Source organism: Epinephelus lanceolatus, chromosome 10 (genome assembly GCF_041903045.1).
Source record: "Epinephelus lanceolatus isolate andai-2023 chromosome 10, ASM4190304v1, whole genome shotgun sequence".
Classification (NCBI taxonomy): domain Eukaryota; kingdom Metazoa; phylum Chordata; class Actinopteri; order Perciformes; family Serranidae; genus Epinephelus; species Epinephelus lanceolatus.
Window position 1 is genome coordinate 32,881,640 of NC_135743.1, and position 23,875 is coordinate 32,905,514.

Consider the following 23,875-nt stretch of genomic DNA (forward strand, 5'->3'; position numbering starts at 1 on the left):
GTATTTTGTTTGATTAGTCAAAATATATCAAGATATAAATGCTATATTGGCTGCTGCTGTTGCTGTAGACTATAGTTTTATGCTTTAACATAAAACAAAACACCTCTTAGGGAGTAATCTATCAATAACAAGATACTGAAAAAGAATTCATACACACTATGAGTTGTGTCAGTGTTGAGGGCTTGGGGAAAAAAAAGATTAATTTAAGAAAAAAGTCCAAATTTTGCTTGAAACAGAGAAACTACCTCAGTAAATGCATTTGCTATCATTTAATTTGTATATACAAAGATGCAGACTTCAAAACACACACACACACACACACACACACACACACACACACACTCAAGTTGATTAGCAGGGCTCCTGTGAGTGTGTGTCACGTTTTAGTGGAAAATTACAGCTCTTTCAACAATTCCTCAGTCGGAATCCCATTCTAAAGTGGATTTTATCTGCAAATCACAATTATTTTGTTCATGCTCTGTTTTAATGGGCACACCCGCTGGGCTGAAGAAGACACTTCCCTATTCATAAATGTATTACTGCTGGGGAATCATTAACTTATTGTTAGCAGCGCGACTGATGGCTTATTGACATGACAACATTCAACCAACACTTTTGTCTTTGAGCCGTACATCCATATCACTGAAAACAATGTCATCTACCCCATTTTCACCACTCCCCTTGTGTGTTTGAGCTTAGTGGAAGGCTTTTCAGTGACCGGGGGGGAGGAAAAAGTAACCAGCAAGAGATAAGTGTAGGCAGGGTTCCTGGAAAGACTGGAGAGGTTTTCTTTATGACGAGGAATAAGAAAAACAAAAGCACCAGATGCCACAGTAAATGGGACGGGAGGGTGTGAGATGATGTTAGACAGAAATCACCGTTTGCTTAAAATGACAGACTACTTGTGTTTGCGTCAACTTAAGAGAGTGAATGCCTAAAGAGTGGCAAAACAGAGCAGAGAGGATAAATTGCCATGTGTGTATTATCTGAGGAGTGAAGCGCTGTCTGATATTTATGGCCGGAGATGCAGCAGAGTCATAGAGTCAGACAGTTTGCACAGATGGTGGCCATCCTTGGTCAACATTCAAATAAAAAACGGAATGAGCGTCTCCCCCTGTGTCCAGCTATTCCTCTGTCAGTGAATGCAGACACAGATAAAAGGAGGGGGTGTAAAAGTGTTTAAGTAGGCAGAAGTTGTAAAGGAGGAAAAAGCAGAATCGCTATTCACTGCTTGTGCAATCCTTTCTGCCTTGTTGAACTTTATTAAATTCTGTCGTTCTCTCCTTCCCGTCTGGCTCCCTTTGTCAGCTTCTTCTCATGCGTAACTCAGATTTTTTTTTTTTTTTTTCAGAAGTATTGTGGAGGGCATTCAGGCTGAAAGAATGTGTTGGTGATAATCATACCACAGTGTACCAATAAGAATCCCACTGAGATGAATCACCATCAAAAATCTAGAGTGGGGTTTAAAAGTTGGCTGTTTATTGTTCACAAAATGTCTGATTTAGTGAGTGTGTCTATATCCTGAAACATGCTGGGTTCACACTGCAGGTCTACATGCTGGAGTGTGAATCGCTACTAATACCGGACTTTTAAGAGTGATTGTACGGTCTGTATCTGAAAGATGAATTCACAACAGTGTTGAAAAGGCAGGCACACACAGGCCAAAATAATAATTTAAAAAACTCCTATTTGTTTTTTTTTTATCACATTTCAGATATATGACATAAATTACTGATTGAACTGAGACTTTAAGTTTGTTAAGTGACACTTCTTCTGCATTAACACAAATGCTACACCGCCACATTCTAACAGTTTTCTTGTGTGAATGACTACATTCGCTAAGCACGAAAAACACACTAAAAACTACAGCCCATCCTATAACGGGGTCAGTCCGCAATTTAAAGTCAGCCAGGGGCGTTTGGTGGGCGCACTTGCTCGGACTATGCCCATCTTCAAACACAGCCTTCAGTGTGATCTGAACTACACACCTGTAAAGTTTTGCGACTCCATCTTGAATTGTTGTCACATTGTCACATTGACAAAATCTATCCAGAGACAGATATATAATATTTCTATACAGCTATAAAACGGCTTCTGTGGTAAGCCCTGCTACAATTGGTGTCACCAAGACCACATTTTGCCACGGAACACACACACACACACACACACACACACATAGACTCAAACAGACTCAAATACCAGCCGTCAGGATGTAGCTGGTAAAAATCAAATTGGTGCACATGTTACATCAGGATATTAATTTAAAAGTAAACTAAAAATACTTCAAACTTATATAATTAGAAGATATGTAGAAAAATATATGTTCTCCCTGAATACCACAGGTAAGAGCTGAACGTAGGATAGGCAATGTTAACAATTCTGTCACCTTTAAATTACATTTATTACTAATTTGCAACAACATATACATTTTGGGATAAATGTAATGTCGCCCAATTTAAAAAAAATTATCAATATAAGTAGGACATTTTTTAATGAATGTGTCTGCCATGTTGAAAAGTGTTCACGATTGAGGTGGCAAACTTTTGCAATGTGGTAAGTAATGCATGATCATCTTTTCTTTTCTTTTGTGTTTTGATTATATCTAACTCCTGACTTCACTTAGTTTAAGTTAGAGGAAAGCCCTTGGTTATTTTTTTTTTTTTAAATCAAAAGTGAACTGGAGTAGGAGACGTGCATGTTTAGTTTATACCATTTCACCCAAAACAACTGTCTTTCACTCACCAAAGTGCCAAAACCTTACCACACGTAGGTCTGTGGATGCTCTCCGTTCCACAGCACCTTCACCACCTCTAAATAAACCATGTATTGATTTGAATTCCCCTTTTTTATGGTAAAAAAATGTTCCCACTAAACATAATCTAGGCAGCAATTATATTTCCGCCAAAAAATATTTGAAAAAACTAAAATCTGAGCTTAAATTTTCAGGAAACAGGGTTGAATCTCAAACATTTTCACATTATGGCCAGTCACCAAGGTTTTGTGTAAGTCTGCATGTTGAGTGATAGGGGAATCTTTTGATGTGAATTACTTTACAATGCCATTCAGGATACCTGTGTGAATCAAAGCTTCTCTGTCATCTTTCCTTTTTTCTGTCTAAGAGACAAGTTTGGTCTCGAAGTATGTCTGTAGTCTGCCCATTCATTACAGCAGCTATGAAAGCCAGGCTAATGGATATGAAAGTCCAATCAATTGGCCAGGAAAGGGAGATTAGGGAGGGATGAGTCACCATATTCCTCCTTCTTGACAACCATGTCATGCCTTGCAGCCTCTCCAGAGACATTGCTGATTGATGCCTATCTTTCATTAGTCCAGCTTTAATCTGACATTCCACGTGCTTTATAATCATATCAGCAGAAAATCTATATCGCATCAGCCTCTCCTTCCCCTGCTCCCCACCTGTGGAGCAGAATATACTTTTGCTTTTATAGAAAGAAGAAAAAAACTGACAAAGCTGACAGTAGTGAGAGGCACGTCTTTATCTATTGATCACATTCTACAAAAAAAAAAAAAAAGAAAAAAAAGGATTGAGAGGAGATGAAGATGGAGGGTAAGAAAAGGCTGTTCCGTAAAACAAACAGTGATTGTGAAGTGACATTCTGGGAAGAAGTGGCAGGCTCTCTCCTGGTGCCGGCCAAACAAACAAACAGAGGAGCGAGACAAAGTGCAATCACTGACCTTTGTTCAAAGAAGCCATCTAATCTGTTTCCACTTTACTTAATTAGAAAAAGCAGAGGGATTTTTAATGTGCACAGTGTTAATGGGAAACAGCTCACAGGTGCTAATTAAAAAGGAAAAAAAAACTGATCTCTTTGGTAACTTTGAGTCCATTAATCTATATATTCATCCATCACAAACTTGGCAAACTTATCTCTGATTATATCTACGCTGTTTTTAAAAGCCAAATAATAATACAAATAATATAAAATCTCGCATTTGCCAATATTTAACTACTCATCAATAAATAAATGTTATATACACACTTATGAGCCATGAATTACAGGGTCTGGCCTTTGTCAAACCTGAGAGCTTGGTAATTTAAGCTCTTTCTCTCCGTGGCTGATGGCTTTTCCTCACTGAAGGCTATGGCTTTATGCAGACAGTGATTAACCACTGCTTTACAGGTTCGACAGAGGTACCATGTGTGCCCTTGAGGTGGCAAATACATTCATTTCCTCTTTCACTTTGACTGTTAAAAGGAGCCGGCACTGAGCTGCCAAAACAGTGTTTCATGTCATATAATCCAGTAAGCGTTTGACGTATGGCAGGAGGTGGCCAACCCTAATACTGACTCAAAATCTGGAAAATGGCGCAAAATTCCATATTGTTATACTAAAAAAAACAGAGGTTGATGTCAGTAATATACATTTAGATGACACATTAGCCAACCCATTCTCTACCAACCCTGCTACAACCTAAACACTATGGGTGACAGAGCGTCCTGCTGCAGTGCCCTTTGACTCTGGAGTGCTGTGTCTGAGAAGCTAAGGATTGCAGCCAGTCTCCTTTGTGTCAAGAAACTTTTTTAAACACCTTTTAAAACACGCTTTTGACAACAACTGCTGGACATGTTGTTTGCCACTGTCAGTTCCTGTGAATGTTGTGCTTTTGTTCCTGTGCCACTTTGTATTACTGTCTGTACTTGCAATATTATGTGCTATCAAGCCTGATATTTTTGGTTTTATCTGGTGTTTTGCGTCTATAAAAGAATGTTGAATATTATTTATCAAACTGCTTCCTAAACACTTTGAACTTAAAGTTTTAAAGGAAATTCTGAATGTGTACATGCGCAAACTAATAATGATGTCAAATAATGATGTCACTAAACATGCTTTATTTTTCATTTGATTTTTTGGACATTACTATACTGCTTTCTTAATTATGCTGTCACAGCAACATAATCACTGCCTGGATTATGTTCAGAGACTTTCTGGCAGGCAACAAAAGTATACATGTTTTTTTTACTGTGTAGGACTCGGGAGGACGTGGTTGGGGGGATGGATGGTGTACAAAGTGCAGGACCTTGACACCAGAGCCTCGGGGTTGTGTCCAGACTCCTGTCTTAGGTTTAGAACAACAAGTGCCACCAAGGGAAACATTGTGATTTTGGTTAAATGATTATAAAAAGGTAATAGAAAAAAATGCTTTAGTCATGACAAGTAAATACTGTATTGCAGGACTAATTTACTTATTAGAAACATTTCCTTCATTTCCGTCAGAATCCAATTTGCTTGGCATTACTTTTTCACGAAACCTATTTATTGTTTCAAATTAGTTGTATAAAAACACAATTAATAATCTGACACATTTCTGAATTTCTATATTTTTTCTCTGTGCTCTTTTTACTAGTCTCAAGTGTGCAGGGCTCTGTTAGAAAAATGTGATATTATGTACTTCTGTGCACCAATCAGGATTTAGCAACAACATTTTGTGGGCTGTTTGGTCGTTGTCTATCTAATCTGTTCAAACCACGCCCACACAGTCCAGGGAATTATTTAAGATTTCATATTTTGAATGCAAAGCTTTTACTTTTACTTGTAATGGAGTACAACATAGCAATATTATGGCTTTTACTTATGTAACGCATCTAAATACTTCCACTGTATATTTAAACATGTTTTCAACATTAGTGTGCTGTAATTTTATATTTATGTAAAAATGTATGATGTCAATTAAAAACAATAACAAAAACATATTCTATGTGTCTCTGCTTTCTGTAAAACATGTTTTAAAGGGCCCCAATAAAATGATTTTGTTTTTGCATATATGATATTAATACAACACTAGATTTGTTTTATCAATACTCAGTACAAGAAAACAGTCAGAAACAATAAGATTTTTGCATCCTACATGATATAGGAGCCAGTAGCTAATGAGCTCAGCCCCATGCTATGCACCCTTAACCACATTAAAGCCCCTCTTGCATGGGCAGTGTGTGGTCCGCCTCTGAGGGACGGCAGGGGACGCAGGAAACAAATTAGCTTTCTTGACCTTGGCCCAAGTTTTCCTTCCACCCTTCCACCCCTCCTCCTCCCTGCCCTTCATCTGGCCACTTCAAGGGTCAGCTCGATGACAGCACGCCTCTGTTGCCCTCCACAGTGGGGATATATTCAGATGAGAAGCTCATAAAGGCCTGACGTGCATCGTGGGAAATGAGGTTTAGGAGTTCAGTTTATATATGAGGTCAACTGGATGTGGTCGAAATGATAACCAGTAGTTTGAACGTCTTGCTTATGATGCAGAGCAAAAGAGTAATTTTAAGTTAAACTAGACAAGACCGCTTCTGAAAAAAATGCAGTGTGAATGCTAGATTTTGAAAAGCTGATGCTCAACTGAATTACTGGTTTAAATGTGTAAGAAGAAGGTGAAGGAACAACTGAAAAAGTGGGAATGTGTTTAATCACTATGAATGCCACTGAAAAATCGAATAATGCCAATAATGTGTAAATGATGTGCAGTATTATTAAAGTTTTTGAAAAGCTCATGCTACACTTTATTCCTGGCTTAAAAAGTTGAATAACACCCATAATGTATGAACGATGTGGAACATTTTAAAGTTTGAATGTAGTTTCTAGCTGTACAAATTGATAAGTACATAGGAGTTTGAAATGCATGCAATTTTTTCAATTTTAAAAATTCTGTCCATTCATTTGAATGGGGAATTTTTCCCTGAAATTATTTCTGAAAGTATGACATTTATGAATGATAAAAGTAGTAGCCATATGTCCTAACTGAGCTGACTGTTTAGATGTTTAACTAAAGGAAAAGAGTGCTGAAAACAAGGCGGAATAGTAATAATGAAGAATTTTCCAGCATTTGCACCCAATTACAGTAAAGGTAAAAAAAAAGGAGGTTTATATATATTTTTTATTGGGGGGGGGATAATAGGGATAATAGAAGCTCAAGCAAATGTTAAAATAAGGCGCTGTATGAAGTGAAGACAGCTAAATTTCAGCATGGGATTAAACAGTGAAATCACCATTTCCTGACCACATGAAGCAAGCACACAGTCTTTTCCACCACCAGTCTCAAGGTCAAGGTTGCTGTCACACACACACACACACACACACACACACACACACACACATGTGAGCACACAGTGTCACCATAAATGCGAAGTAAATTTTTCTAACATGTTAATAAGTTTAAAATCTCAAAAGTAACCCAATTGTCACTGTCATGGCGGCCTCTGCCTGCCAAGCCCAAAATGAGAGACCTTTGGCTATACAGTAGGAGTGAAAAGAATCCTTTCAATGATAGATATTGGATTGTAACACCAACAGGCAAATCTAATTCTCCCAGTTCACGTGAAAGCACGTCTATGTGTATCAGTGTTCAGCCTGAGAGCAAAAATAACCTGGGGTGTCCAGGGGAGGGAAGTAGCAGACACTATATTAATGCTCATGCTCTTCATTGATCTGTGAGGACTCCTTAATCTCGTGGGCAGCTTCCTCCTACATATATTTCATAATGTGATACATTGTGCATCGATAACACTGGTAAGGGCCTATGCTTTCTCATGCTGGCTCACAGCATTTATTGATCCCCGAGTGAAGTAAACATGTCTTTAACACATGGGCCTGTCACTTCTCTGCAGATATAACAAAACTGTCGCGCCAACGGTCCTCATTATTACACACTCTAACGATGACGGGAATCAATAGTTAACATGACAAGATATCATCTGCAAAGTTAATAACTGTCTAGATGGAGAGAGGGGAGCTTCGAAAACACTTCTGTGCAGTCCAGGGAAAGCAAACGCATGCTTGAGACACATGTTTATTGCTCACCTCTTTAAACTCTCTGCGCTGGGGATTATTTATTTGCTGTATGATTCAACTGGTGTTCTGGGAATGGATGACAAAAAATACATACAGTAAAATGACTCAGGGGCATGGCTTTGGCAGGGCACCAAACTGACCATATCCTTATGACTAAACGGTAGCTTAAGCCAGAGCAATTTCCTTTGCATTTTCTGCAGGCAGCCATGTAAAAATGATTATAGGTGTGAGCTTTGAGTAATGTTCAGCCAGTATGGGGGTTTTCGACAGCTGGCCTTTTCTCCTTTTTTGCCCCACAACTGTCGACAGCTGTTTTATTTTTACAATTTTTGAGCAAATATTCATTGTTTTTTCATGACAAAGTATAGTATGGGATGAGACGCAGTCTGGTTATTGTTAGGCCTGCCTCTTCTGTCCTGTTTGAACCTCTACTGTTGATAAGAGAAGCATATTTTTCAATGCTCATGTCATTTTTATTTCAGTGTCTACTTTCATTTGTATTCTATGGATTTCAACATATGTTTTTATTAATTACTGTTAACTGTCCTAGCCATGTGGTTTGCGTCTCCTTTTGATTGACTGTTGCAGCCCATGACTCGTAATGTAGCAGATATTACTGTTTCATTTTGTGAATTTGACGAATTTGCCTGATGAATGTCCATGACCAAAATGTATCTGTAATGAACTCAGTGGTAACAGTGTGCTGGAATTCAACTTTTTTCTATCAAATGATTTAATTAACCTACGAATTTGGTCCACTAGTTGTGCATTAGAGAACACGTATAATAATTTAAAAAATAGGAATATTTTTGCCTGTTAAGCGAAAGAAAAAGCCCAATTTAAACCTTCACTTAACACATTAGAAGTAAAATTGCGAAAGGAAAAATGTGCAAAAAATAATAAAAAACAAGCAAAAAATACCAAATTTAAAGCTTATGTTTGTACTTGAATGAAATGGCGAGCTGATATCATATAGTAATATCAATCCAGTATGTTTCCAGACCTCAGCGCCTGAGTTGATTCATGTGTAAACTGGCAGGTAAACTGTAGGCCACCAGTTGCTGATGACAGTGACTAGTGCGTGTGTGTGCGTGTGTGTGTGTGTGTGTGTTTGCGTGTGTGTGTGTGTGTGTGTGTGTATGGATTCCTCTGAAGTGAGATCACATGGCCGGGCAGTCTGAGTCCAGACAGTAGGAAGTGAAAGTGCTACTGCAGCCACAACACAGGTCAGCTCTCAAACACGGTTTTCCGCTGTACAGTGCAATCACTCTTCTCGTTTTACTCACAAAGCTGCAGGAGATATTTGAAGACCAAGGACGGAGGATGAGCCCCGCTTTTAATGATGTAACAAGACGACGAGGAATTAGAAACTGTGAACATGCACTTTTAGTTCAGCATCCGGCATGAGGAATGACAAGAAGCTTAGAAGTTTACCAGAATAAACACCAGTTATAATGAGAGAGGATGTACATGGATACAGAAATAGCTAACAGTTTCATTATAAGTTTAAATCTTCTATTTGAACTGTTTGATCATTTTAGTGATGAATTGACTCTTTATCAGTGTGGACAAAAAAATATGTGGTGCTGCAACAAAGTCATGGAGCTCATTCCAAGAACACAGCCTATACTGAGGTATTACCAATGTCAGCATTTGTTGGAAAAAAATAAAGTTAAGTTTGTTCTTAATAGTTGAGCATGTCTGTGTTATAAAAATACTACGAGCTTGACGCTGTGCTCACTGTTGCGTCAGAAGCCCTTATTTTTTTCTGCAGTTTAATGAGCTGAACCTTGGAAGTGTTTTGGAGAAAAAAAAGGGACACACTACGGGGTTACTCAGTTTGATTTTATTTTGTCATTGTGTCTGACATCAAGGGAGGGAGAGAAGGGCAGACGTGAGGTTTGACAAAGACAGTGGCAGATGTGGAAGTGTGAAAAAATAAAACGAAAGGGGGATAGCTATTTGTGTGCAATGAAGAAAGACATAAAAAACAGCCTCGCACTGAGATAGTTGCTCTAAATGAAATACCTGGAGATTGCATGTTGCTTTGCATTTGCGGGGGTATTCAATTTTAATTAGGGTTTTGGAGACATCTTTTATCAGACTGTCACTAATCTCTCTCTGTCTCTCTCCCACACCCCCAACCCCCTCTTTCTCAAACACACACACACACACACACACAATCACACACTCATCCTCTTATCCCAACATTCGGAAATACAAATACACGCCAACAAGAAGAAAAAAAAAAGACCTAAAAATGAAGAAATAAAAAGATTTATGGAATAAATTTGTCCGATACACACATCATCAAAAAGCCAATGAATTGGGGACAAAACCATCGTCCCATTTCATTTTGAAGAAAAAACCATTACCTCTACTTTTTAATTGCATTTTCTTTGGGGCAAAGGTGATAATTAATTTTGCTCAGGGAGACACACATGAACCAGTAACAAGAATATACAAAAATGGTAAATAGTATTCTTGCCCTCAGTCCCAGAATAACTATCTCACTTCCAACATGGTAACTCTCTATGAAAGCATATTGTGGCACAGGGTGAAAGCAAATAATGCACTGCACTCTGCTGCATTGTTCACAGACAAACACCTGCTTATTTTCATCTCAAATGACATCTTGATTTAAAATTGAACGCTGGATAAAAGGGAGGGAAAACACCAAAGCCCTGTTGGATATCTTGTAAATAAAAAGTTGGATAAAACAGTTTTACCTACAATTCATCAGAAACACAAACACATTTTTAAACAATTCAGAGTCGTGTTAGCATGCTTTATGATTTCCCTCAGAAGATCCTTTCCTCATATTACTTTATGATTAAATTGACATTAAATGTATTTGAAGAATTAAAAAAAATCAGTTTAGTAAGGTTTGTCCCTCAACGCATCTTTTGATAAGCTTAAAACAATACGAAATGTTTTATTTATTCAATACAAACAAGTAAAAACAGCTCTTAAGCAACACTAAAGCACATACTTTTTCAAAAAAAGTGTCAACGTAGCCGTAAAACAAAGGCAACTTCTATAAAATGTCCTCTCTCCCCCCCTTGTTTCTATCTGTGTGTGGTGTGGTGGTTAGCCTGTCTCCCTCTCTTCATTCCTGGCTCTCTTCCATTGTTAGTCACCTTGTTTATTGGCTGGAGCAGCCGTGGCGTACTGGACATCATCTGAAACTACAAACGACAGGATGCAATAAGCTGGAGAATAGCAGCAATCTGAGGAAAGTTCTCCATTCACCAGAGCTCCCTAACTCTCTGTCTTCTTATCCTGGGCAGAAAATAAAAAAATCAATACGGGCTCACAGGGCTTGATAAAAGTGCTGGACAGGGAGAGAAGCAACGCTGGATATAGTAAATTAAAGTGATCAAAATTTTCCAGTCGACTCAGCCCACAGCCTACATAAACTAACAACCCTGTCTCCACAACTGTCCGTCATCCTTCTCCACCCACCATCTTCATTCTCTCTTTCAACTTTGTTTCAGTCTTCTCCTGTTTCATTGTTTTTCCATGCCATGCTTTTTTATTGCTTTTATTTGTAATATTTTACTGCAAAACTGTAAAATTATTCATTTATGTAACAATATAATAGTTACATTTTTCTAGTTTTTATCATTAAAATGCAGGAAAATTAGGAAAATGTGGGAGTTTGACAACAATTTTCCCTTTTCTGCCCTGATAAGAATAAATGCATGACACCAGTTCAACAAATTTCTCCCCATGGTGTCGCAATAGTTAGCAAGACAAGACAGTAGCTGCAATGTTAGTCATTCATGCTATGACTCTCACAGTTCACTTTGCTAACAACTTTAGCTTTAAGCTTTAAGTACCATGTATAACATTTAAACCATGACTACATCCTTACCAAAATAAAAATCGGATACATTAACCAGTTTGAATTCATTTTTTGGCTACGTAAGGGAAACGCAACATGCTGCACACAAGTTAACATGCTAGTAATGTTAGCAAACACTTGCCTCATCCAGCCATGGAGGTATAAATAGAATTGGATACAGCATTGGAGGCAGGCAGGTGCATGAAGCCAAAAAAGTGTGATTTCTGTGGTATGAAATTACCTGGATCTTCTGCATTGTGGGGTCCACAGAGCAAGCACACAAGAAACTTACAGTGGCTAAACAGCTAACTTCTGCTGCCAAATGGCAAACTTCCAATTTAGCCCTCCGATAACTCAAATAGGGATAACAATGATATAATCGTGCAGCTCTTTTAGACTTTTTAAATGTCATTGAACCAAATGGATCAAATTCCGATAGTGAAGTGATTCATTTTGTAGGGGTCGTGCTGCTCAAAAATAATTATCCACTGATCTCTTTCACGATGTAAGTCTATGGGTAAAAGTTTTTTTGGACTAACAGATGTATAACGAGACCTAGATACAGCACTGGTGGCAGGGCTCCACTCATTCCTATGGAAGCTGTACAGTGGCACATTCAGTCCAGACTGCTCTATTTCCATGGTAGGAAATTATGCAGATTATTGGCACTGCTTCCATATCATTGGGCCCATGCATGGCCGAGTGTTGCGGAGTGGCCCACTTCCAGTTTAGCGCTCCACTAGCATGAATGGGTTAAAATAGTTTAATCTTGCAGCTTTAGTAGACTTTCCATGTTCTATCAGACCGAATGGATTAAATCTTGACGGAATAAGTCATATTGCGGGGGTTGTGACACTTCAGAAAGAAAATTATTCACTGATTTATAGACGCCTCTTTCCCAGTGTAAGTCTATGGGGAAAAGGTTTTTTTGGGCCCAATAGCATTACGTGACAGACCAAGGTAATTGCAGTACCACTGTTTGACCACTAGGAAATTGGCTTCACAGCCCAGTGCACACCCTGGAGGCCTATTTGGGCTCCATGGCATCACGTGACAGACCTGGAAGCTGTAATTCCACATTTGGCCACTATGTTAAATGGGCATCAACAGCGCTGTTCCTGTGGGCTGTTATCCAGCAGATGCAGAACAACATTAACTTACATTATTGTCAATTTAGCGCATGTAAATACATAAGTCAATCTCCTTTTAGCTCTGTTTTAGTCTCCACCAACGCTGCACTACATTCACTAGCTAGCTGCTACTGTTGTCTGTCTAACTTTTGGTGCTACAGGTCATGTAGGCTTACAGCGAGGTTGTCCTTGCTTTTTTGTTTTGAAACAACTGCCTGCTGCTGCGAATGATGTCGACGACAGAAGTCAGATTTAATCAACGTGTCGTGATGAGGGTCAGAAATACGCTAACCTAAAACAAGATAAAGCTCTGTAAAGCTGAGGGGAGCTGCAGAGTCAGATGATCGCCTAATTTACATTTTACATTTTCAATATTAAAACGTTAATTAGCATAGCTTTAAGTAAAAACGATAGAAGTAAATTACACCCTGTAGCCAAGACAACTAGTAGCCTCAATTTAACACCAAAGGTATTGCTAATGCTGGTGCTCCTCAAAATTAAGGCCATAAATCCTGCTGCTTTTCATGAAAAGTAGTTTGTTGCTGACTTTCTACCTCTCTTTATCTCAAAGGAATAAAAACGTTGATTTTTTTTTCTCATTCTAGCTTTCACACCTTTTATCTTTTGCCATTGCCAAAACACTCAAAGTATGTTGTAGCTCCGTTGTTTTCATTTGCTGCATATAGCACTGCAGCTGAATTCCCATCAAAACCTGACCCTGTAGCACACAATGTAAACTGTGCACAAACAAATTCTCATTCAGCAGAGCTACTAATGTCTCAAAATAATAATGTAATTTAATGAAAATACAGTCATTAATTTGTGAATGTTAGAATGCTTTTACATGCAGCCCGGACAACAAGATTATCAAAGCTAATGCACAGCAATACATGCCCTCACCTGCAGTGTTCGAAGTGCGTGCGACCACACAAACACTAATTCAATTACAGTAATGCCGGCAGCAGCTGACTCACTCTGCTAACACACACACCCCATGCCAGCCCTGCATCGGGCCCCCTTGGCACCTTGTCCACCTAACAGTAAGAAGGGATTAATAGGGATTGGCCAATCCGGTCCAGTCTCATGGTGTGTGAGCTTTACCACAGAGCTAAGCTGATGTGCCAGCAACACTGATAACTCCAATTTGATGGTTGTGTACTGTAGTGAGTGGGAAAATGTTCCACCCCTTGTCTCTTCACCATATTTTTAATCAAGATTATGATGTTGGTTGAGGGATTTTGGAGGATTTACTGACATTTTTAATGTAATTATATCTGCCCTGTATTGTTGGTGGCTGGAGCATCAACTAGGCTACATCTAATACACTCTCCAAAAATATGTTTTCATTTAAATAATGTGATAACTTATCAGATATAGGTCACTGGGGCAAAGGTGTGGCAAACACCAAGTACAACCCCATCTGACACCCAAGCTGCCTCAACTGACCTCCACCGTATGTTTACGTGTGTGTCTTCCTGTTCTGTGCCAATGCTACCGCTGCTACTGGATGTGTGTGTGCCAGGGATCAGCTCAAAAGAAACACCAACCACTTGGGCCAGCACTCGCTGTGGCCTAATATCCTGTTGACCCAGGTCTGACAGCAGACAGCCTTGGGACACTTAAGTTCAGTCGTAACCCTGAGCAACATGCACATGTCCTGTTAGCTCACATCACAGCTTGACTTTCCAGAGACCAGGGACCCACCGCGGCCTTCAGCCAACAGCCTGCACAGTCCACTCATCCTCCTTTTAAGATAGCGTGTGTGGTCCAACATAATGCTAATGCAGAAAACACACAGGTGATAGTGGGATGAGGTTTCCTGGAGTTTGGAAATAATGGAAAAGTGACTCAATTTCTCTTTGCTTCATGTATACTTACTTACATTATGGTTACTTACAGTTTAACATACCTTGCTGATATGGTATTCAGACTTTTGACTGGAACTGTTTGACGAATCCTATTAATCATTAATATAATCAAATTATAATGTTTGTTTAATTTCTATGAACACCTTTGTTTATTTAAGATGGACTGGCACGGTGGAAAGATGGAAGTCAACAGATTACAAGTCAAACGCACTAGTTCGAAGGAGGATTACCACAGAATCCTGTTTATCTATGTGTCTTATTAATCTTGTGTTAGCCATGCAGCTCCTCACGGTCAAACTCTGCCTGTCTGTTTCTATATTTATCTATTTTAATCTCTTTATAAAGGAAAAGGATTCCAATTACAAATGCCACAAGAGTCAATCCAATTGAAAAGCAGTTGGCAGTCCTGTGTTTAACACGTAAAACCTTAAGAAAAGGTTACAGAGGGGGCCATTGCGTGCATATTCGGGATGCAATGACTTAAATGCATCACTCTGAAACTATTTGCCTAAGTGTTTCTGTCAGAGTAGCACAGCGGCCAATTAATTGCAGGTCTTTACAGTATGCTGGGAGCAGTTCAGAGAATCACCCTATTATAGCCAAGCAACAGTGTATGCAAGAAGCCTGTCACAATGCAGGAGTGTTGAGATTAGGATTACATTCAGGATGAAGAAAATGTTGTGCTACACTGCAAAACAAACCTAAAAAATAAAAAATAAAGACATATTCCAAAGCTTTGTTTGCTTTCTTTGTAACACATGATGTTACTGTGTGATCCTCTGTTTGCGCCGTTTGCAGCAGGTGCTCCTGAAGCATAGCTCATCCCTACAAAGCATGATCGATGAGCACGTTGCCATGTAAACACACACATCCATACCTCCCCTATGCATTGCACACACACCAAAACGTGCACACACCCAAACACACACACACACACACACACCAAGCGTGATTTTGAAGGGTCCTTAATCACAACTAAGCAATTGACTGATCAATGACAGATATGAGGAACAACTGTGGAATGCAAACAAGGACCACGCTTGCTTTTATCAGTTTCTTTACTTGGGCCCATTTTTATCACAGATTATATTTCTCTCAGTGTTAACAGGCTCCAAGACCCACTGAGGTATTAATTAAAATCTAAATACTAAATATTGATTGATACGTTATCAGGGCATAGCAGTTGGTCCGCAGGCTATTGATCCAGCCTGTGATTTATTATCATATTTAAGAAAAATCATTTTGCGTGATTACACGGGGTAATGGATTTTTAGCGAGGGGTGTAATTCTTTTTTTTTTTTTTTTTTTGTATCGCGTTTGTTATGTAGAAGGTGGAGCAGATTTCTCAATTGCATTCGGAGATCACTGATATCCTTGGTACTGCACCCCCTCAAGTCTCCCCCCTCTGGCCTGTGAGGGGCTAAAGCTTGTGTAAGAGAACGATCCCCGCTCTTGTCATTGGGAATAATGGGTATTGGGATTACCTCTTTAATCACAACAAAGATTAACAGATGGTATGAGAACAGTTATTAGCAAACATCTTGCACTCATCAAATCAATAAGATGATTTGTAATCAGGCTGTCGGTGCAAGTGAAAAGGGAGCCGGGGCCGTTCCCAGTGAAAGATCCTGGCAATCAGAGGCTACTGTGTAGCAATTACCTCTCCACAAAATAGGTGCTCTTCCTCCACTGGCTGGCAGTCCTCCAAAACACACGCCAGACTGATAGCAACATAGGGCATTAACACGGCAAAACACAAAACACTGCATGGGTAACCTTGTATTTGATCAGGTGTTAGGTTGCTCCGTGATTTCATTTCACTATGTGCCTTTTAATTTGGTGGATCTTGCCGTGTACTTGAGGGAAAAAATCCAAATGTTTACACATGCTGTCTCTCACTACAAAAGACCGTATAGCTCATTAGCGGGTTACCATAAATAAGTCAGTGTAGGGACAAAGAGGGGAATAGCACAGAAACTATACAGAGGAGGGTTCACTGCGCAAATATTTCTCCGTGGAGACAGAGACAGAGAGAGAAAGAGAAAGGCTGAAGGGCTGTAGACATGCCGGTGCATCCAGTACTGTAAATGGAGGAATGTAAAGCAGCTAACTGTCCCCCACAGCAAACAAGAGCTTTTTTGCTTCATCTAGGAAAGCTTGTCACTTATATAAGTAATATTGTTCTGACGATAACTTTTCTGGGTTTTCAGCCTTATTTTGTGCAGGCATTTTAGTTTCAATTTTGCTTTATTAGTCACTGATAGGCTAACACAGGGTCAATGGTACACTGGAATGTATAAGACAAGAGAACAGGTCAGCTGAGCAATAAAAGCAATAGTCACAATAAGGATAAGATAAAAATAGAATAAGAGAAAAAGAGAAATAAAATAAATAGAAAGAAAATTAAAAAATAGGAATAAAATGAGATACAGAAAGATAGAATAATGTTAAAATAAAGGAAAAAATAAACATTATATAATAACAGAATAAAATTAAAAAACAAAGATAAAGTTTGGTAAATAAAGATAGAATTAAAGAACATGAGATAAGATGATATTTAGGATAAAATGGATTGACATATATAAAATATAGTACGTACGAAAAAGTAAGTGACACGTTTATCTAACAGTTCTGCACATTGTAATAGGAAAAAGGACTGAGATATGTGATGTAAGAGAATGCAACTACATGCATGAAAAAGAAAATTTGCATGTGAGTGAGCAGTGTAACAAGATGTAAAGCAAATCAGGTTCAGCAGCAGCAGTTGTGTTATGTTATGTTGATAGTGCAAATTCTTATGTGAACAGCAAACAGTGCAGAGAGAATGAGTGAATGCAACAGTGTTTCACATAGTAGCAGTCCAGTCTCAAAAGCAGCAGCTGTGTGATGGTGCATTCTCACGCAGACAGATAGGTGTCTATGAAAATGTGAAAACTGTCTTATGCTCCATATTCTTTTAATTCTTTAAAAATCTGTTTTCTTTTCTTATCATAATGTGATTATATTTCATATGCTCTTATCATGCTAGTTCCTCGTGTCACTCAAACACTGCAACACATTTCCTTCCACTTTTTTTTGCTCTTTGAGTCAAAAACAGGAATCCCAGGCATTCAAAACACGATTGTGATCAACCTCGTCAACTATTTTATCACTAATTTGGCAGCAGAAGTCAGAACTGGCCTTTTTTTGTTTCATTTAGGGGCAAAACCGCACCGTTTTTACACCACCTCAGCTTTAGATACCTGACTAAAGGTATCAGTTTAACTCTAATTGCTGCTCTTGAAGCTCATAGGCCTTTTTGCAATCGACGTCACCTTGTTTGTATTGTATGCACCTTTGTAGTGGGAACAGCGAGATCAAACTGATGCTCTGAAAGATAGTGTTGACTGAAAGGAAGCAGTCATTTCAGGAGCAAATGCAGAAACACACATTTCTGACCTTAGCGAGTGGTTGCATTCGTTTAAACTTGGCTGGCTTTAAATATCGGAGGAACCTTGGGAATGCCGAACATTATTGTCCTGTCCTTTTGTTTCCTGTCTTCTCTCTCATTTTAGATGGCGTCAAGCACACTCACATGCTCATACAGGCGCGCTCTTATGCCCTCCCCTGCTTTAATGCAACACACACACACACACACACACACACACACACACACACACACACACACACTTCTAATGGCAGTCTAATCACTACAAAGGACATGCAACGGTAGCTGCTTACATTTATCAGTATGCTAACTTTCACTAGCTTTGAATCACGATGCAAACGTATCTATCAATGCCCCCTCTCTTGACGCACACACACACCTACACACACACCTCTACACTGTCAGTAAGACAGTGTAGATATGCTCTTACCAGGATTAAGCAAGGCAAATGGTGCCAAAACAATGACAGTATGAAGTAACTGATGCTGTTTAAATATTCAAAGGCCTCTATTGAACAGACTATGTGGCACACATATCACCGGGCCACAGATCCCTGCAGTCCACTGGTCTGGCTGCTAGCTGCTCTCATGCACATGCATAGTTCCCCTCCGACCCCCCTCCTCCTCCAGCAACACATCAGAAGTGCTGGACCACCATGCAAATACAGGAACAATTCTCTAAGTCACAGTTACACTCACAAAAGAGATCATCATGCGCCCACCGACACCAACGGTACAGTTATAAATCTAAAACCTCTCTAGAGCAAATTCCACCTGTGTTTACTCCAGAAAGCACACACAGAGACATACACACACATGTACAACTTGCAGTCGCACAGACAGAGACACACAGGCACCTCTCCCCACCCACACACACCCACACAGTCACTTGTCGAGTGGCTAATATCTTTCCAAGGTCAAACCTGACAAGGAATTCCAATGAGATTAAGTGTCATCAGTGCGACTTTAGCCCCGTTCTGCTCATTGTTCTTGGAAATGGCATTACAGCCACAGATGACCAAGGCCTTGGAGCAGTAAAACCTCTTCCCTTCCTGTGAAGGCCAAACTGATATGTGAGATATTTGATACAGGGCCTCCAATTCAGACATCAAAATGTAACACTGCTCTTACATATAGCTGTATCTAGGAGGGTTAGGGCAGAGACTGGTCAGCAAGTATCAGGGTTTTATTAAGAATCAGATATCAGCTGGCTGTTGCTCGCCGAATCTTATTTGATTTGCCTTTAAAATGTCTTTTATCAGTTAATTATTTATTTATTACATTTATGCCCTAGATTAAGAGGGTCATTTTTTATTTAAGAGCTGCTACTGCTATAACATTTTCAGTATTAGAGGTGTTTTAGGAACCCAGGAAGAACAGTGTTCTGGACTATAATAGCAATAATTAGAGTCTAACTTTTGATGCACTGTATATACAGTAAATGTGTTTATTTCCACACTCACTGCACATCAAGTTTAATCACACTCATGCAGATCTCAACATATTTCCCTCAATATGAGGCAGTGTTTCAGTCTGGCAGATAATCGGAGGGTTTTGTTTGTGGGCTCTTCTCGTGAAGCACCAGACTTGTCAACGTGTCAGCCAGCATTTGGTGCGTTGCCTTTCACACTGAATTTGACACATAGTCCTTCGGTGGCAGCAATGAGCATTTTGTCATCTCCTTCTCGAGTGCCAACTCGATGTCCAATTACACCCCAGCTACTAATTTAATTACAGTAGTGGAAGAAATGGGTTGATTCAATTCATTTCAATTAGGCCTGATTGGACCAGTCAGATCACATTTTACTCATCTCAGGTACGAGCCGCCTGTCACATTTTATCTCAGCCTGCCTCACTGGAAGCAAGATAAGCAGGTCATGATATGATAACTGAAAATGTATGGTCGAGTTCACTGATGTAAAAACAGTTCACGGATCACACGGATTCAGATGCCTCCTAATCTCTGACTCTGTGATAAATGTGAGAGTAAAACACTCCACTTTCAGTGCAGGATCACAGCCAGTTGCCACTTAGTAGAGCCCTGGCTACAACAGTCATTACTTATGCATGATGTCCACAATTATGTATCAAATTGTGTGTGCACGTATGTGTGTGTGTGTGTGTGTGTTTTACATATCCAACTGATGGATGTGTGGTGCGGAGCAAAGCTAGAAAACATGTCAGGAAAGAAAAAACCCACTCTTATATCATGTCAGTCTGACAACCAGCTGCTATAGTTTCGCTCAGTGTCTAAGAATACAACACACACTCTTTGAGTGGCTCCACCTGAATAGTTTTACCAACACTATGATGAAAACACCCCTTAATATAAGACGTAAATATGTCACAATCTTCATAAAACCACTATTGTATCGTATTTGAAATAATAAAATAATGGTTTATTCTATAAAGCTACAACCCCAAAGTCACCATCAGAATATTATAGAAGTGCTATAATAATAATAATGTACTACAAAATGAAAAAAGTCACTTTATCCGTAAGACTGTCCAACAAGTAACACATGCTACAGTAACCATAAAGGTTCAAAACCTCAAGTTCAATAAAATAATATCATTAATAATTATAGGTATAAAAGGATCGATAAGCACAGAATAAAATAAATGTGAATATTTCAAACTCCCCATCAAGTGCTGCTGACACAATATAATATCTGTAGGAATACTGTATAACTATAAAGGTGATGCGTAAGACATTAAATCCATTAAAAGATCTCTATAAAATTAATTTGGCTTATTAGTCTTTAGGGATATTGTAATAAAACCATAAAAAAGTATCAGCTTCATTAAATGCAATATAGATACAACAGACAGTGTGTGAGCATCATACAATCATAGAATATAAAGCAATGTTAATATCTATATTAACAATAATAATATTAAAGTCATTATAGACCCAATAATGAGTTATAATCTTACAGAAATATTTCAGGTATGTGTAGTGACTTGTCCTCGGGGATACTGTTATTATGATCATCCAATAGCAGGAAAAAAAAAGTTACAAGTCGCCTCTGATTGGTGCAGATAGAAGCCCCAGCAGTATGCCATAGGCTGCCATAGGCTGCTACATTAGCCTGCGGTGTGTGTGTGTAAATGCGTCTTGGCACCAGTTGCGGCGGCGCAAAGACGTCTGATTGGACACTGACGCACGGGACGCAGTTTTTCAGACTGCGCTACTCCAGCGGTCTAATCACACTCTTTACGATCCAAACAGCGTACACAACACAGCAGGTTATTTAAAGATATGTGACGGAGAACTTCACACTCTGCTCATTTTACAGTGACGCACAGCGACCAAAATAAATAATAAAATTTAAATTCAAACTGCGAGCGTCATTTACCTCTTGGTGTCTTCTTCGCCGTCCGGCCTCCCTCCACGGTATCCGCAGTGAAAGACAGAAAAGCTGACGGCAGGCTGCAGAGTGAGAGGAGAGGAAAGGAGAGGAGTTCTTACACAAGTCAGCCGCTGCACTTCATGATGCAGAGAGGGCCGGTAAAGAAGCCAAGTAGCCTTTTTCTTACCTTGCGACACAGATCCAGAGGGGGTGAAATGGGTAAAAATGGTTGTTTGGGTGATTACACGTTTCTCCTCTGCCTCCTCTCCCACCCTCCCCTCCCGCCTCCCTCCATCCCTCGGCCCCCCCACCCCACTCCCCTTCCACCAGCAGCGCTCTCCCCTCTCTCGGTGAATAGAGAGAGTGGCCCCGTTGAAATAGCCTCTATGGGGCTCCAGCTATGCAGCAAAACAGCCCCGTCCTTTAAGGTTAAAAGATACCTCTGGGGCGCATCCGGTGTGAGCTGTATAATAAAACAAACGTGCATTTTTATATTGCCACTGCAGTCAATTAAAGAGATTTTTATTTAGTTTTATGAAGCCTCTCCAAAGTCATAGTCGTTTTAATAGTTCCACTGGAGGGTGGACTTTTTTTTCTTTAATCCACTGTCATGTCAGTGTTAGAATATTATGGGATTGCAGCTTTTGTGCAGCCTAAAATCACACAAAATCTTTCTGTCAATCCCAAAAAAAATCACACCAAATTAATTACTTTCCCAGAAGTCCAAGCTGTTTGGCAAACCTGATCACTCTGGATCATCCTCTCTCCCTCCCTCTGTCTCTCTCTCTATGTGTGTGTGTGTGTGTGTGTGTGTAGTCTATACCGGATTAAATGGCACCTCGTCTTAAATGGCACCTTGCCTCGTTTCCCCTCTCCTTTCATCATCAGCAAAATAAAGATTAGGCCTACAGAGGAGATTGTAAAGGCTCGCCTTTAGAGGCGCGGGGATCTTCATTCCTCCGCCTTTGTGATGATATTGATGATGATGATGGCCAAGTGGACAGTTTGATTTTTGTGTGGCGAGCTAGTTATAAAGAATCAATATTATATCAAGGGGGTAACTTTGGTGATAAAGGACTTCAGCCACTCTGGCTATTCATCATAAGTCTGTAGCAAGCAGATAGGTCAAAAGAAATTATATTGCTCTAAAGAGTGTGTCTCCTTATCTCTCAGTACCAGGGGAGTGGAGGACACGCCGATCGATACAGTAGCTGCCGTATACTCCTTGCAATTATCAATAGCTGATTTTGTCTTCCTGGGGCTGCATCTATTAATACCAGATAATAACCGCCTTTTGGACATAACTTCTAAGGGGATGATGGAGAAGAGAAGGAGAGGAAGAAGGAGGGGAAAAAAAGAAAGTTTGCTCACAGGACGACCTTGTTGTCAACAGATTTGTCTCTCATATGAGGTGCACACAGGGGAATAGACAAGTCAAACAGACAAGCGGGGGAGGGAGGGGGGAAGGAAGAGCGGGGGGGGGGGGGCTCTAACTGATCTCCCCCCTGACTGAAAAAAGCCCAGGATCCATCGTTACAGTAAAATGGCTTCCAATTTATTTAGAAACACACGTTTTGTGCGTTGGAACAGCAAAAGAAACATGACAGCAGTGGTGTAACATGTTCAGCATCATCTTTAACAATTTATAATAACACAAGCTACAATTATGTAATTTAAAAATACGCATAATTAACTGAAAAGGATAAGTTCATAAATCGTGTTTATTACTAAAAGAATATGCAAGAATTCTGGTCTTATTTACATGCCAGCCGGCCTCACACGTCTTAATCCTTTCAATCCCTTCCCCATTAATGTGACCCCATGCATCCAGAGGTTTTAATGCAAATAGAAATGTGCAGAGGAAAGGGTTAATGTGTTTATTCAGCACCACAAAGAGCTGGCGTCAATGCACACCGTGTCTCTTTTCCACGTCTTTTAATTTTACGCAAAAAGCGAGGGAGGAATAAACAATTTTATTAAGTGTACAAATATATATTATATTGTGTTTATATGGTGATTTAAATAGGACAGTCTTACAGGACACTATAGAATAATATATATTTTTTACAGTAGCTCACTAAGATGTGATTACTGTCTCAAACCACATTTCCAGCGGTTGCCACCGTGCGTAAAATGACAATAAAGTGGAAATAAAGTTAACATAAAGGGAGGAAGTTGTGATGGAAAGCCTACCGTGGAGCCACATACTCGCCGCTCTCATTATAAATAAAAAAAATACAGTGCGAGATTAATATGACAGGCTATCCCTTACAGGCGGCGGCTGGTAAGAGCTGTGAGATATTATATGATGGGAGGTCAAATCTGGGTGTTCACACTGGAGTCTGAGGACGATCCATTGAACAGCAACGTGGTGGTACATCCTAGTGGTGGCTGAAAGCAATGGGCTGAACCTCTGCTTGGGGGTTAACTCTCACACACAGCGCAGTCCCCT

General features: G+C 39.6%; 1 long non-coding RNA gene across 1 annotated transcript in view; it reads right to left on the bottom strand.

The window, feature by feature from the left end:
• LOC117265470 (uncharacterized) overlaps positions 1 to 21,684 on the bottom strand; it is a 63,052-nt gene extending 41,368 nt beyond the window's left edge. Inside the window, exons 1-2 of the long non-coding RNA XR_004502414.2 lie at positions 21,611 to 21,684; positions 21,430 to 21,503 (exon numbers count right to left, since the gene is read on the bottom strand). This is a non-coding gene — a long non-coding RNA (uncharacterized LOC117265470). The remainder of the gene's footprint in view (positions 1 to 21,429; positions 21,504 to 21,610) is intronic.
• Positions 21,685 to 23,875: the final 2,191 nt, after the last annotated feature.